At 35.7% G+C, this 15,731-nt stretch overlaps 1 protein-coding gene and 1 pseudogene across 1 annotated transcript in view; one reads left to right on the top strand and one right to left on the bottom strand.

The window, feature by feature from the left end:
• Positions 1-233: 233 nt before the first annotated feature.
• LOC123799309 (cytochrome b5 pseudogene) overlaps positions 234-15,731 on the bottom strand; it is a 97,400-nt pseudogene continuing 81,902 nt past the window's right edge.
• RGMB (repulsive guidance molecule BMP co-receptor b) overlaps positions 317-15,731 on the top strand; it is a 1,123,009-nt gene continuing 1,107,594 nt past the window's right edge. The window contains exon 1 of the mRNA XM_087861962.1: positions 317-579. The gene's annotated coding sequence lies outside the window, so the exon portion shown is untranslated. The remainder of the gene's footprint in view (positions 580-15,731) is intronic.

Raw genomic sequence — 15,731 nt, 5'->3', positions numbered from 1 at the left:
GCTGTCTAAAGGCCGCCCTCCGCCTGTGAGAGCAGAATGGTACAATAAGGGGAGGAGCAAATTTCATCCCCAACTAGCAACTCCTACTTCAGGCAAAGTGAGTTCCAACAAGAGAACGGGATGAAATGAACCCAAGACCGTCCAGACACACAAGGCGGTTAAAAATAAAAACAATAGTAATCATACAGATAGTCCCTTTTCTCACAGCGCCTGCTTAGAAAAGAAAGGCGTGGCTAACGGGAGATCTCGTGCGCTTGCTCAGTGTTGGCTTTAGGGTGGTACTCGAGACTCGGGAGTGCGCCTGCGCTTGGTGGGGGTGGGGTTTTGGCCGTGTGGAAAGCGTGCAGTAGTGTTTGCATCTCCCGCGCATTTCCAGAGGAAGTCGGCGATTTTGACGAGTTGGAACGGATCTATGGGGATTGTTTATCAAAGGCCAAGCCGTGATTTCAGGGCTTTAGGAGAGCTACCCGCAGTGAACCTGGAACTCCTCTCTACGTCAACAAAAATGGTAACTGGAGCAAGACCTTAACTTGCTCCTCAGAGGGTGGCTACTCTACCTTCCCTACAAAAGCAGAAAGGGTAACAAAACTCGTGTGGTAATGTTTGTATTTCTGTCTTGTTTCATGAACTACGTTTTAAACCTTTAAAAGACAATAACCTATTTTGGTACACCCCTCACATGTTAGGTATGGGTACTACATATGATCACGGAGGATTGTGGCCTCCTTCATTTCCAGCCACTGCTGTTTAGCCTTTCTCTGGGTTGAGTCTCAAAACTTTAAGCGTAAACTTTGGAGTTCATTATTTACAGAGTCCATTTTTTTCCTGCTGGTGTTCTACTGGCTGATGTGCCCAACTCTCCAGGGCCCTACTGAGTGTGTTGCTTTGTCCAAACAGAGTTAGCTTTTTCATAAAACCTGACTGTAGTTCCAAGGCAAGCAATTGAATATGCCCTTTCTTTCCAAGTCAGAATAGTTAATACTCTGAAACCGTAGAATACAGGCAGCAGAATAATCTTCTATCCCCTCTACACTACAACCTTTGGCTTCTTTTTTTTACACTCGAATGCAGTAAGCCTTTGATGAACCATGCTCAACTATTGGAAACCTCCACTGAAATGGACTTTTTCTTTCTGTGCTTCACATAAGACATAAAAATGAAAAGTTTTTATGGAGCAAGAATGAGATGGGAAACACAAGTCATTTGGCTGTCTATTCCTAATCCAACATTCTAGCAGACATTGCTAATCTGTTAAGGCACAAACCTTATGTTACTTCTAAACTCTGCTTCAGACAACCACCACTAATTGATTGGATTTGGCTACAGTTGTCCTGTTTCTGGAGCATTCCAGAATCCAGAATCACACTGAGCCCAAATCTCTTCTACTTTCAATATTTATATATATATTTTAATACGATCATCTTAATCAGACCCTTGAAGAGTAAAAGTGATTCAGGTATTGTTCAGTATTCTGATTTACTTTGTCCTTCCATGCTTAGTAATGACAAAAAGTACACAATATTTTTTATTCACTCATTTACTATTTATTAAACATATATGCCAGATTTTTTGCTTGGTCCTGGGGAAAGAATCCTAACCCTTATGTTTTGAGGTAGAAGGACATGAATAGAAAAATAAGAGAATAATATGACAGAGGTGTGCAAAGGATTTAGCACATCATTATTACCTACTTCCAGGCCCCCATCATACACACACACACACACACACACACACACACACACGAGTTTGTCCTCACAAGTTGCAGAGGATCTTGACTGTCTATGTATGAAAGTTCAAGCTTCTTTTCTTAGGTTAAATTGAACTTCTTAGACTGGCATTCAGGATCTTCAACAATCTGTATCATTGCTTACTTTCAAGTAACATACGCTCTTGCCTAATTGAACTGCTTTTTTTTTTTTTTTACAGTTCAATCAAGTACAGTTCCCCTGATTTCCTGCCATACTACCATTTCCCTTCATCTTTAATGCTTACCTTCCCATCTCCTTTTCCTTCTTTCTAGTCACCACATAAGTAAGTCGTACCTACCATTCATAAAACACTATGCATCCCATAAAGCTTTTCTTTATTATCCTGTGTTCAGGTTGCTGTAACAAATAACTACAAACTTGGTGGTTTAAAACCACAGAAATTTAGTCTTTTACAGTTCTGGACCATGCTCTCTCCAGAGGCTCAAAGGCACAATCTGTTTCTTTCCTCTTTCAGCTTCTGTTAGCATCTAGTGATTACTGGCCATTTCTCGGCTTGTGGTTGTATCACTCCATCTCTGCCTCTGTAGTCACATTGCCTTCTCCATTTTTGTGTATGTCTCCTTCTGTTTCTGTTTTATAAAAATACATGTCATTGCATTTAGTATCACAAGGATTGGACTTTAGTGGATACTGTGATGTACTACCCATCTGTCCCCCTCCAGAAATGAAGGACTTACTCCCCCCAGCTCCTCGAAGTGCTGCCAGCAGAATATGCTCAGTAGTCAGCCTCCACTTGTGTTGCCTAGGTTGTTGGAGCTACCTCACCAAAGGTCATACTTCTTTCTGGGTTTCCCTGGATCCAATGACTGATTGACATAGACGTCTGAAGGCTCAAATTCTTTGCACCAGCTCAGCATAACTCAGCATGACTCTGAAGGATCATGTGATCTTTAAAACTCCTTGTAGAGTCAACTGCAGCCTCCCTTGGTACTTCATCATAGTTCAACCTCTTCCTTTGCTTACTCCTGTTCTTTCCCTGTTCTCCAGGGGTTGATCATAAGAGCACTTCTTATTAATACCCCTAATACAGTACAGGTCTCCTTCCTGAAGAACTTAACCTTTAACATTGTTCTTCTGGGCCCTCAGCTTGTGTTAATAGGACACTCCTATAAAAATGGAATAGGCAGGAGAAGACCCCCCCCCCCCCCAACTGAGGCTTAATTCTGCCACTAACTAGCTTTTGGAGCTTGGGTACACTCTTTAACTTCTCTTATTCATACAAGTTTTTATTTTGAATGTTTATTATACAACATATTTTGGTAAACAAAACTCAGTTCCTTTCCTCAAGGAGCTTATAGGTCTAATGATTCTTATAGGTCTAATGATTTATTTATATTATGAAAGGACTGAACTTGAATTGCGTTTCTAAACCTTTTGTTAATTTAAGTCCCCATCTCAAGATCCATAGTCTCCATTCCACTGAGGTTGAGAATCACTGTCTTCTGTATATCCCTAGGAACCAAGAATAATTGGTTAAGATTTATTTTATGAAAATAAGATTCTTTCATATTGCAAATAGAAAATTATATAATGTGACAATATAGATATGCCTTTTCAAACTGTATCTCCCAAGCCTTAGTGATTTTGATAGCACCTGAGGAACTACTGGACAGTCACTTTGATTTCAGTCAGGACAGAAACCATATTAGTTATTTAAACATAGAAGTTAATATTAAGAATGATGAATTAGGCATAAAGCTAAATAGAAAACTGAAAATGGGAAAGGAGAATACTAAGACACCACAACTGCCACTGCTAAGGCTCAAGCAACTAAAATAAAATTGAAATGACTTAGAAGCTTAGGGAAGAGGCACTATGGATCTGAGACGCAGACCTCTGAGGAGGGGCACAGCCAGGTTGGTGATAATAGTTCTGGAGCATGAAGACTTGATAAGACTGGTTTGGCAAGTTTGGAACAACTGCAAACTAGATTCAGATGTTGCTATGGAAAGATGCTGCGGGGCTGAGTAAGTGTTGGGACAATGCTAACAAAAATGGTGTACCTAGGAAGCCTGGAGGAAGCAAACAGGAATCAGAGAGAGGAACAAATTAATTCTTCCTCCTTTAGGATTACTTTTCAGCAGAGTCCAATGTGGAGCCACCTGGCAAAGCAGAAATGTGGTTTACAAGGTTCCAGCCCTAGCATCAGAAAGTGGGGTTAGAGGTCTGGGTTTTGAAGCAGAGACAATAGCTTAATGGCTGGCACAATCTCTAAAAGATTTTTGAGATTTAATACTCTACTTGTCTGCCTTATAGACCTGCACAGGGTAATTATCAAGTAAGAATCTTTGTGGTTCATCTTTTTTTGGTGTGTTTTATTTTACGTACCTTGATTCAGAGAATAAATAACTTGTTTCAGATTTTTGATCTTCTATTTTATTGCTTTACTTGAACTAGTGGATGTACCAGTTTTAGTCTTGATGTTGTTATTTTGTTGTTTACAAGAATTAAAAGTAATCCCATTATTCTGTTAGATATTTTTAATAGATAAGGGCTCTTGGGTCCCCTAAAATAGTGTAATTGTTTTGATTACAAGTTAGAGCACTTGACCTATTATTCCAAGTTACTCTTCCAAATTTTAAGTGTTTCCACATACTAAATTTTATTTAGTTTTATGATTTTTTCTTTGAATAGTAAATCTGGGTTTTAAAAACATTTTTCAGACTATGGAGCATTTAACTGGTCTTCTGTTAGAATAGCTTTTTTTAGGCTAAGCTACTGCTTGAATTCCAAACTTAGTTAAACATTCTTACTATTCCCCTTTTAACATGGTTTAATATGTTACTCTTTAACGTTAAAACATTATTTGCTCACAAGGAGTTCTCATGAAAGTAGACTTTATATAAAATGTGGTATTAAACTTATAGTAGGAAATGATCAAATAAATAGAAAATATTAAAAATGAGGTTCAAAAGTGGAATCGTGGCTTAATTAGCTGACAAGTACTAAAAATGTCTGTTGACATGAACAAACGTATGAAAATGTAGTTATTTAGTCACTTCTGTTTATCAGTTGAAACTTTGGGTTCTAGTTAAGCTTAATGAAAGGTAGTACTCATGCCAGACCCCCAAATACTGCAAATTCTTTTCCATAAGTAAATTTATAAATACCTAAACAGCTGAAAGTCCGCCCTGAACAGAGCAGTTCACATACGGGTTCTTTCATCCTCATTTTGGGAAATCACTGTTCTTAAGACATGTTCAAATGGTTCTACTTTTATTACTGCAGGTGTCCTTTTTCAAACAGGACTTCCAAGGATAAGATTGTGTAGTTCTCTTAGAATTCTCAACTTTGTTAAGCTGTCATCTACAGTTAGAGAACATCTGGAAATGTTGGAATTAGCTTTTAAAAAGTGACTGGGTTTCCATAGTCCTCAATACTTTGCTACTCCAAACTCATTTATTAACCTACTAGAGAATTCTCATCAAGGAAGTCAGAACTTGGCTTTAACTGACCTGGTTGTCACCTGATTATTAGTTCATGTTGAACTGATTTGTTTTTCTGAACATATCTAACATATGTTAAGCCTATATGGAATAAAGCTCACACAGTGTAGTTTAGCCAAAAATAACCTATTGGCTGGTAGTTTTTAGAACTTTCACTATTTCTATAAATATTAGAAGCGATGTCTTCTAGTATTTCATATATGGCCTCTTTATAGTCACTGAAGGAATTATTTAGTTTGTGAATAAACTGAGCCTTTCTCTTGGGTTTTTCCTTTTGGTTCCTGCTCTAGGTGTTTTCCTACCTGTTTAACTCAGAGTAGGTGGATAAAAGTGAGGTGAAACAAAAACTGTGCTATTTTTATTGTTGTTTTTATTTTATTGGCTCAGATAAAATATTTCTTAAGAGTTTGAAAGCATTGCATTGAGGGTCCTGGCTTATCTAAGGATTTTTTTTTTCACTATTTTCTACTATTTCTCAGATCACTGAAAGTAGATCTCAATGATCTCAACATTAGTTTCTTTTTTTTTTTCTTAAATGTCAAGATAGATCATAATTTATGCATGTTTTTAGGTATTTTAGGACTAAATTTTTAAAAGAAAAGCATTTTTATTTTTAAAAGTATATTCTGAATGTAGCATTTCATGTAAAACTTTTTCAGTAGTTTCTTTTTCAATGTTCATTTTTAATTTTGAAAGTATTTATAAGACTTGTTAGCGGAGTCTGCTAATTATTCTCAAAGCCCATTCTTCCCTTTTTCCTTTTAGCCATAGAAGCTGCTGATTTCCAGCTGGGCACATGGCGCCTAAGCTAGAAATGATATTTCCCAGCCTTGTTAGAACTAGATGTGGTTACATGTCTAAATTTTTACCAATGGTGTGTGAGTAGAAATTATAAATGTACCTTCTGAATCTTGCCTTTAAAAAATTGGGTATGTAGATCCCTCTTTTATTCCATTCTTCTATAGACTGGACCTTAACTGTCGTGGTATTGAGCCAGCTTCAACCATGCAGATAAAGGCAATACTCTGAGGGGATATCTGAAAAATAATGTGGAAGGGCCCTGGTCCCTAGGTGACATCAAGAAGCAGTCTGCCTTCTGATTTCACTCTACTTGCCTAGCTCTGAATGTTACGTGAAAGAGCAATAAACTTCTACTTTATTTGAGCTACTGTATTTGGGGGTCTTTTGTTACAAAAGATTAGTTCTTAACCTAATAATACAGACAGGATTTTAAGTAAATATTTTTCTGATGGCTTGGAGTTTCAAAGGAGACTCTAGAGGTCAAGGTTTATAGACTTGGTAAAGGTGAATTGTCTATCCATTTCTTAGCCACCTACTTTGACATTTCCTTATGGTATGAATGGCTCTGCTAATAGTGAAGAACCAAATGTTGAAGATACATGTGAAGAGTTTGAATAAAATTGTTTCTTCAAGCTCTAAGTGGAACAAAGCAGTATTTCTAAATTTCTTTGTGATTTAAGTATATAACTAAATTTAATATTATTAATAGGTATATGGTGATTCCATATATCTATATAAAAGTTTATATATTCATTTTGAAAAAAAAAACCTTTTAAATTGGATTTGCCATTGAGAAAATAGGACATTATTTTATATTCAGGGTAGCCTTATATCTAGCCATGTATGATGGCAGATAAATGTGTCATAAACCATAACTTACTTAGATAAGGAGGCATAAATCAACATTTTTCTTTCCTTTTGATATTTAAATATACCAAATAATATGAAATTGAGGTCTCTACCTCTCTTTTTCATACCTCTGATACAGAATGTGTATCACAAAAATATGGTTAACATTGTAACAGTTATCATCCATTGAATTTCTTCCTATTGATGGATTATGTATTTCTGGGATTTAAATAGCTGGCATTTAAAATTTAATTTTGATGAAGTACTTTTTGTTTTTGGGTATTGCATGGTTGGTAATAGTTTTATTAGCTTTTAAAATATCTTCTGAATAATGATCTTTCTAATTAAACTTGTAATGAGACACATTAGCTTACTAATCTGAATCTTTTATCATTTTTTACTTTAATTTTATCTTTAAGAATTTTAATAATAATAATTTAGAAACATATGAAAATGCTTATTAATAGTCATCTTACTGACTGAAATATTGTAAATGTATACATCTACCTATCTTTCTAGAACTTCGAATCAAATCTTTTAGAAATAGTTTCTATTTCTCTGTAGAACTTCCCTATCTGTTTATTTATCATTTTTTTAAAGTATTTTTAAGTCTTTTTTAAAGTATTTGAACGTCTTTATAACAATCTTTTTAATGTCTTTTTTGCTACTTCCAACATTTGGGACATTTTGAGACCTTTTTCTGTTGACTCCTTTTTATCTTAATATGGGTCAGGTTTTAATTTTCTTAAATGTAACATTTTAAAAATTTTATACTGGACATTGTGGATGGCAGGTTGCAGGGATTCTGTATTATATTGTCTTCCTTTGGGTGTTGAGTGTCTTTTCTCTGGCAAATAAATTTGCTGGTTAAATTAGTAGAAGATGCTTTTATTTGTTAGAATTAGAATTTTGGTTTGTTAATGTAAGTCTGTTTCAGTCTTGTCCTTCATCCTAAGATTCTTCTCTTCTTTAAGGTTGTGGTTCTTACTGTTAAGGAATACCCTTTGTATGGCAGAGTTGCATCTGAGTATCGGAGGAAACTCTGCAAAATCTTTTCATTCCCTTTGGCCTGAATACAACATTTTCCGGGTTTGTGCAACTTCTCTTTTTTTTCATTCGACTATTAGCAGCTACTGTCTGTTGACCTCATGGAGTCTCAGTTTGAAATGCATAATTTGCATGTTGGCCAAAGCCCTGAGGAAACTCCTATTAATACTTTTGTGTAACCCCCTCATCACAACTCTGTCCTCCATGGATCCTGCCCCATAAATTCCAGTTGCTTCAATACCTCAACGTCTAATCTTTGCCTTGTCAGCTCAGTGAGGCCAGTACTTTCTACTGGAGCTCTTCCCCACTGCACTATGGTACAGAAAGAGCCCCAAAGCTTCCCTGATATGTTTCTCTTTTGTACTACTGGCTGCCTAATTTATAAAGGCTGTAAATAATATATTTTGCCCAGTAGATTTATGTAAAATCTTGTAAAGCTTTTCTTTTTTTTTTTTTTTTTAATTTACTCTTCTTTTACAAAAGGTAGAAGAGGAGGAAAAACTTTCTGAATCATTTTATGAAACCAGTATTACTCTGACACCAACATAAAGATCTTGCAAGATAAAGATATTGTAAGAAAACTACAGACTGATATCTTTGTGAATGTGAAGCCCCAAATTCCTCCTCAACATGAATTCAGCAAACATATAAAAAGGATTATACACTGTGATTAAGGGGGTTTATTCCAGGAATACAAGGCTGATTCAACATACAAAAACCAATCAATATAATAGACCATATTAATAAAATAAGCATAAAAACCTGTGATCACCTCAGAAGATACAGAAAAAGCATTTGAAGAAAACTGAGCACCTTTTCATGATAAAAATACTCAACATACAAGAAATACAGGAAATGTCTTCAACTTTATAAAGGGCATCTATGAAAAATACAAGGTTAACATTTTACTTAATTGTGAGAGACTGATAATTTTACTCCTAAGATTAGGAACAAGATAGCAATATTCACTCTAATCATTTCTATTCACCACTGTACTGAAGGAACAAGCTAGGACAGTTAGATAAGAAGAAATACAAGTCATCCAGATTGGAAAGGAAGAAGTAAAACTACCTGTATTCACAGATGACATGATGTTGTATATAGAAAATCCTCAGGAATGCACACACATACAAATGATCAGAGTAAATGAGTTCAGCAAGGCTGCAGTATACCTGATCAGTATGTAAAACTCTATTCTGTATCTGTTCACTTAGCAATAAATAATCTAAAAATGAAATTAAGGCAGTTTTATTTATTATAACATAAAAAAGAAAATGCTTAGAAATAAATTTAATGAAAGAAGTGTGAGACTTATACACTGAAAACTAAAAAACATTATTGAAAAAATTTTAAAAAGACCTAAATAAATAGAAATACAGGAATTGGAAGACTTAATGTTGTTAAGATGGAAATCCTTTCTAAATTGATCAAGAGAGTGATGTAATCCCTTTTAAAATAAAAATGCCTTTTTTGCTAGAATTGATAGGATGGTCCTTAAATTCATATGGAAAGAAAAGGGAGCCAGAGTAGTGAAACAATGTTGAAAAAGAACAAAGTTAGAGCAGAGACACTTCTTAATTTCAAAATTTACCTCAAAGTAATAGTACTCAAAACTGTGTGAGACTATATGAAGATTGACATACAGATCAATGAGAGTCCAGAAATGTTCTGGGACAACTAGATATCTATATGCATAAACATGAAGTTGGAACCTTACCTCACATTATATGCAAAAATTTAACTCAAAATGTTTTGAAAACCTGAATGTAGGAGCTCAAACTATGAAATTGTTAGAGGAAAGCATAGACATAAACCTTTGAGACCTTGGATTAGGTAATTGTTTCCTAGTGTTGACACTAAAAGCACAAGTGTAAAGGAAGAAGATACATAAATTGGATTTCATCACAACTTTACACTAACATTCATAGTAGCATTTCTTATAATAGCCAAACATGGACACAATCCAAATGTTCCTCAACTGACGACTGAATAAACAAAATGCGTTATATCCATACTATGGAAGAATTTTTTGCCAGAGAAAGGAATGAAGTACTGATTGTGCTATAAAATGGATGAATCTTGAAAACATTATACTAAATGAAAGAAGCAGATATACTAGGGTACATATTGCATTATTCCTTCTGCCAGAAATGTCCAAAATATGCAAATCCATGTAAACAAAATGTAGATTAGTGGTTGCCAGAGGAGGGGGAATATGGAATGACTTCTAATTGATATGGGGTTTTGTGGTATAATAAAATATAAATATTTGGTGTTTGTCCTGCATTTTGTAGCAGAGAACTCCTGAAAGTCTTGGAATTTACTCTTATTAAAAGAAAATTCAGAGCCTTACTTGATGTGAATATAATATTGGGTGAGAAACAAACTCATTGTAAACAGGGAGACATCAAACTCAAAAGTGGTTTGAAGCTCAGAGGCATGACTTTACAGGATGGCTTATAAAGTGAAAATGAGGAAGTTGTTTAACCTTTACAATAATTGGTTATTACAATGGAGATTTCCAGATGGCAGGGATTGGTTAAAAGTGATTATGTTATACTATTTTAGGAAGATGACTTAAGTTTTATTTATGATTTTCTGAGGCATTTACAAGAAATAATCTAAATTAAATTTTGTTTACATTCATGAAATAAGCTAGATTAAGTTTTGCTTGCATGGTTTTGTCTGCTGCCTGAGGGAATCTTTAAACCTGGTCTCCATTTTATTTTATTTTGACACTGCCTTTTGTATGGTAATGAAATGATTCCTGTGGGAATCCTAGATGGCTTTAGGATGGGAGTTGGTTGCCAGAGGGTTAGAACTTTCAGCCTCACCCACTGAATTTCCAGGGAAAGGAGAGGGGCTAGAGATTGAATTCAGTCAGCAATGGCCAATGATTTAATCAGCACCGCCTACAATATGAAATCTCAATTAAAAATCACTAAATATAGAGTTTTGAGAGTTTCTGGGTTGGTAAACACATTGATGTACTGGGAATGTGGCATCCCTTAGAGTACATGGAAGCTTTGTGCTAGCCCTCTTCCCCATACCTTGTTCTGTGTGTTCCATTTGGCTGTTCCTGAGTTGTACCCTTTATAATAAACCAGAAAATATAAGTAAAGTGGTTTATTGAGTTCTGTGAGCCATTTTAGTGAATTATTGAACACAGTAAGTTGTGGAAACTTCTGAATTTGTAGTTGGCTAGGCAGAAGTGTGGATAGCCTGAGCACCCCATTTGCACCCAGCATCTGAAGTAGACACAGTCTTGTGGGACTGAGCTCATCACCTGTGGGATCTGTTGGACACCCACTTGGTGTTGGAGAATTTGTTGGTGTGAAAAAAACTCTACATAGTTGGTGTCAGAAGTGTCAGAAGAAAGAACCGCATGTTTCTTTTAGGGATGGTGAAATGTTCTGGAATTACGTAGAGGTGACCATTGTACAACTTTGAGAATATACTAAAAGGCACTGAACTGTACACTTAAAATTACTCAGCTTTGTCATTCACAGCACAGTCCATGGTGTAGGGCACTTACCAACCCACCTGATCCCTTCATGCCCTCTTGTTCTAAGGACCTGTAAGGACCAGTTGACATTTAGCCTGGCTGTTCCTAGGCCCTGGGTTCTGTGACCAAGCCAAATACATCTAGCTCTTGTGTGTGAGATGAGGCAGCGGTATAATTTCCACCTGACCCTGTGGGAGTGTTGCTGTGTACCCATCCTGTCCTCTTCCTTGACATCCAAAAAAAAATAAAATAAAAATTTCTCTGCTTTGAGGATGCAGGAGCCAACCTGAAAGAACCAATGGTCAAAGATGGAATAATTTGAGCAATAAAATAAATAGCAATAGTATTAAATTATATCCCAAAGAATAAAATAGATATTTGTGAGTAAATACTGATTCAAATAAATAATTGAATAAATAAATGAATGAAGGACAAAACACAAATATTTTTTTACCAAAGAATTCCCAAATTATAAATGTAAAAATAATGAGGGACATAGAAAATCATAGCACAGCACAGTAATGATTCATGAATGAATCAGTACTGATGAATGCTAAAATTAGGGGGCAACACTATTAGGAGAAACAGGATATTTGCATAGCCTGAAAGTGTCTCTTTCCAAATATTTATTAATTATTCTGATGACTTAACATATGTGTACAAATGCTTTGATACTTCTCTCTCTGAGGTTGAGTTTAATTCTCCCCCCTTCAGGGTGATCAGGATTTTAGGGACTTACTTCTCATAAATAGAGTAGAAAGGGAAAAATAGTAATTTTATCATTAAAAAACTGGCTGCCATTACTTTAATCAAATGATTAAGTTTACCATCAACAGATAAGTAATGTTGATATCATATACCTTGTGATATCATGTGATGATAACCTCTATAGTAGTCACAAAAATTCCTAACCCTGGTATCGTCATGAGAAAAAAAAGCAAGCAAGCCCAAATTGAGGAACATTCTACAAAATACTGTACTAGTACCTTACAAAAGTGTCAAAGTCATGAAAAACAAAGAAAGACTAAGGAATTCACAGATATTGGAGGAGACTAAGTAGACGTCAAGACTATCTTGATATCCTGGTTTGGATCCTGGAACTAAAAAAGAGCATTACTCAAAAAAAAAACACTGAAATCTGAATTTTAGTTAGTGTTGCCCCCATTTGACTTCCTAGTTTTGATAAGTTTATCATGTTTATGTAAGATGTTAAGATTGGGAGGTTAAAGGAAGCTGTCCCTTTATAATATTTCTGTAAATATAAGCTTTTTTCAAATAAAGTTTTAAATATTACTATAATTTGCATTCTCTGAATTTCCTCTTTTTCTTTATCAGGTAAGTCCCTCAGAAAGAATCCTCTTAGAAATAATATGTGACTGGGGCATCTGGGGGCTCAGTCAGTTAACTGCCTGCCTTTGGCTCAGGTCATGATCCTGGGGTCCTGGGATCCAGTCCCACATGGAGCCCTGCATGGAGCCCCGCATGGCATCCAGCTCTCTGCTCATCAGGGAGCCTGTTTCTCCCTCTCCCTCTGCTCCCCTGCTCCTGCTGTCTCTCAATCCCTGTCTCTCTCTCTCTATCTCAAATAAATAAAATCTTAAAAAAAAATTATGTGACTAAACAAAAAAAAAAATACATGACTAACCCTGAATTCTGTGGGCTATTTACTATTGCTATGGAAAAGAAATGGTCTTTACAACCCTCATCAAACTAATTATTATATTTTAAAATCTGTAACAATGTATTTTTGTTCCCATGAATCCCCATTTTTGAAAAATTTGAGTATTACAGACTTCTTGTTCTATTAAATAATTCGAACATATATTTAAATTCAGGTGTCATATTTCAATTTATATTTTTAATTTTTTTTATCTTTTTTTAAGATTTTATTAATTTATTTGAGAGAGAGCGGAAGTGATCACAGAGGGAGAGGGAGATGTAGACTCACTGCTGAGTGGAGAGCCCCATGTGGGACTTGATCCCAGGACTCTGAAATCATGACCTGAGCTAAAGGCAAAGCCAAAGGCTTAACCAACTGAGCCACCCAGGCACCCCTCAATTTATTTTAATTTAAAATATAATGTAGATTATTTTGCCTTTCAATAGTGATAAAAATCAGATTAAACTAATGTTATGCTATGAGAGTTAATATTTATTTACATTTTGTAGTCTACCAGTTTCCAAAAGGTTCTTGAATTCGGTCACAGTAAAAAGACACAAATAGTTATTTCAAAGCCATGTTTGAGAAAAATATTTAAGGACATGGAAAGGTAATTGTTACATTAAAAATAGTTACACAGGTTCTATAATATTTTCATAGTTTTGTTAGAATAAATGTGTAACCTGGAAGAACATATACCAAAATTTTAACAGGAGTAATCATTTTTGAGTTGTGTGGTATTTAAAATTTTTCTTTTCCCTTTCTGCATTTTCAAAAGTATGTACAATGTATGTCATTACCTTTGTAATCAGAAAAACATAATAAATCTTAAAAACATGCATGTATATGTATAATAGGATAGGTAAAGACACATTGGAACGCAGACAAAAAGTAAATACATTTTGTTCTGAATAAATGAACCTAAAATTTACAAGGTTTGTTCACTTCCTGTGGCTTATAAAACAGATACAAATTGTTCAAGGGCTTTTCTGTGGTAAGGCACTTCTCTTGTGGAGATAACTGCACTATCCTGTAGGGTTTTTAATTAAATGTAAGGGAATTAAATTAAATGTAAATGTAAAGTGTTTAACACAGTGCCTGGGCATAATAAATATACAATGATTTTTATCTGAGAAAGAGGAACTGAAGGGAGGTCAATGTGGATGGAGAGTGAGGCAGAATGCTGTGCCATTGGAGGAGGAGAAGTAGGCAAGGGCCAAGTCAGACTGTGTTAGGATTTTGGACTGTGTTCTGCGGTAAGGTAAGAGACACCAAGGGTTTTAAACAAGGTGTGACAGAATCATATTTGTATTTTGAAAAGAATATGCAGGCTGCTATTTGGAGACTGGAAAACAGAGGAGCCAGGGTACATGGTCTTTTCTGTGGACTGTATGTTTATGAGTTGGACATCTTTGATATAAACCAATGCTTTAAAATCCTTTCCATGAGTACACACCGGGAATCTTAGCTTCTTAACTTTTATTTTGACGTAGTCGTAGGACACTTGCAAGCCATACAGCAACTTTGTTGTTGTTGTTTTAAGTAATCTCTACACCCAACCTACAGCTCAAACCCACAACCCCAAGATTAAGAATTGCATGCTCCACCGACTGAGCCAGCCAGGCGCCCCTGTTATTGGTATTTTTTGAACAAACTTGTCAGTGTAGGGCCATCATTTGGTAACGGATAGGCGGGATGCCAACAAAGCAGACCAGCCTTTCATGTGGCTCTGCAGTATGATGCATGCTATTTTTGATTTCCTTGTTCTGCCCCGCTGGAGTCTTAGGTGATGCCTGCCTTTTACATGGAAGCTTTGTTTCCTCTCCAGGTTTTATTACTTTAGCCCCCAGAGAAGAAATGACAGCTCGGTAACATAGGTGCTATCACTTGTTTATTCCCTACCCATCTTGGATTTTTCCCCCTCCTTGGATTGTCAGAATCCTTAGAAGAGCACTCCACGTAGCTAGCAGATTGTTAGAGTTAGCAAGAGCGTCGGGACCTATTAACATTCCTGATTCAAACACGTGGTTTATTGCTGGCATCCATGTGATAACATCTCACTGCTGCCATTCTTTGCATGCAGGTCCTAACTAATTGATCTGTGTCTAACTACAGCTGCTATAAATACCTTTGTTTTTTCCATCTTTTGGTGTGCAGCCTTTGGCTTCTTATACTTCATGTCAGCTCTGGTCTCACCCATTCCCTCTTCACTTTATCTAATTAACCTTATTCTATTGCTGTCCACTTTCTAGGTTGATCATATCCAGGTCGTCCTGAATATCTTTCTTCAGGGGTAAACATGAAGAGAGAAACTGAAATATTAATTGGTGAAATAATGTGATATGTAAGATTTGCATTTAAATACTCTCGTAAAACCATTCAACAAAAGAGTGGTAGAACCAAAGGGGAAAATGACATGCTAAAAAATGACAGAATGTTGATACTTGTTAAAGTTGGGTGATGGCTATGTTATACTATTCCTTTTGAATATGTATGGATTTTCCATAGTAAAAAGTGAAAAAGATACGTGGAGGATTCAAACATACTAACTTGCAAACAAGTAGAGATTCTGGACACATGGGACAGAAGTACTGGAAGCAGTTGCATTAAGGTGGAAAAGGAGGTATTCTGTGTTTTGTTAATGTATGGTATAG

This window comes from Ursus americanus, chromosome 5 (genome assembly GCF_024610735.1).
Source record: "Ursus americanus isolate L20-20 chromosome 5, mUrsAme1.1.p, whole genome shotgun sequence".
In the NCBI taxonomy this organism is placed as follows: domain Eukaryota; kingdom Metazoa; phylum Chordata; class Mammalia; order Carnivora; family Ursidae; genus Ursus; species Ursus americanus.
This window is presented reverse-complemented; position numbering and strand designations above follow the sequence as displayed.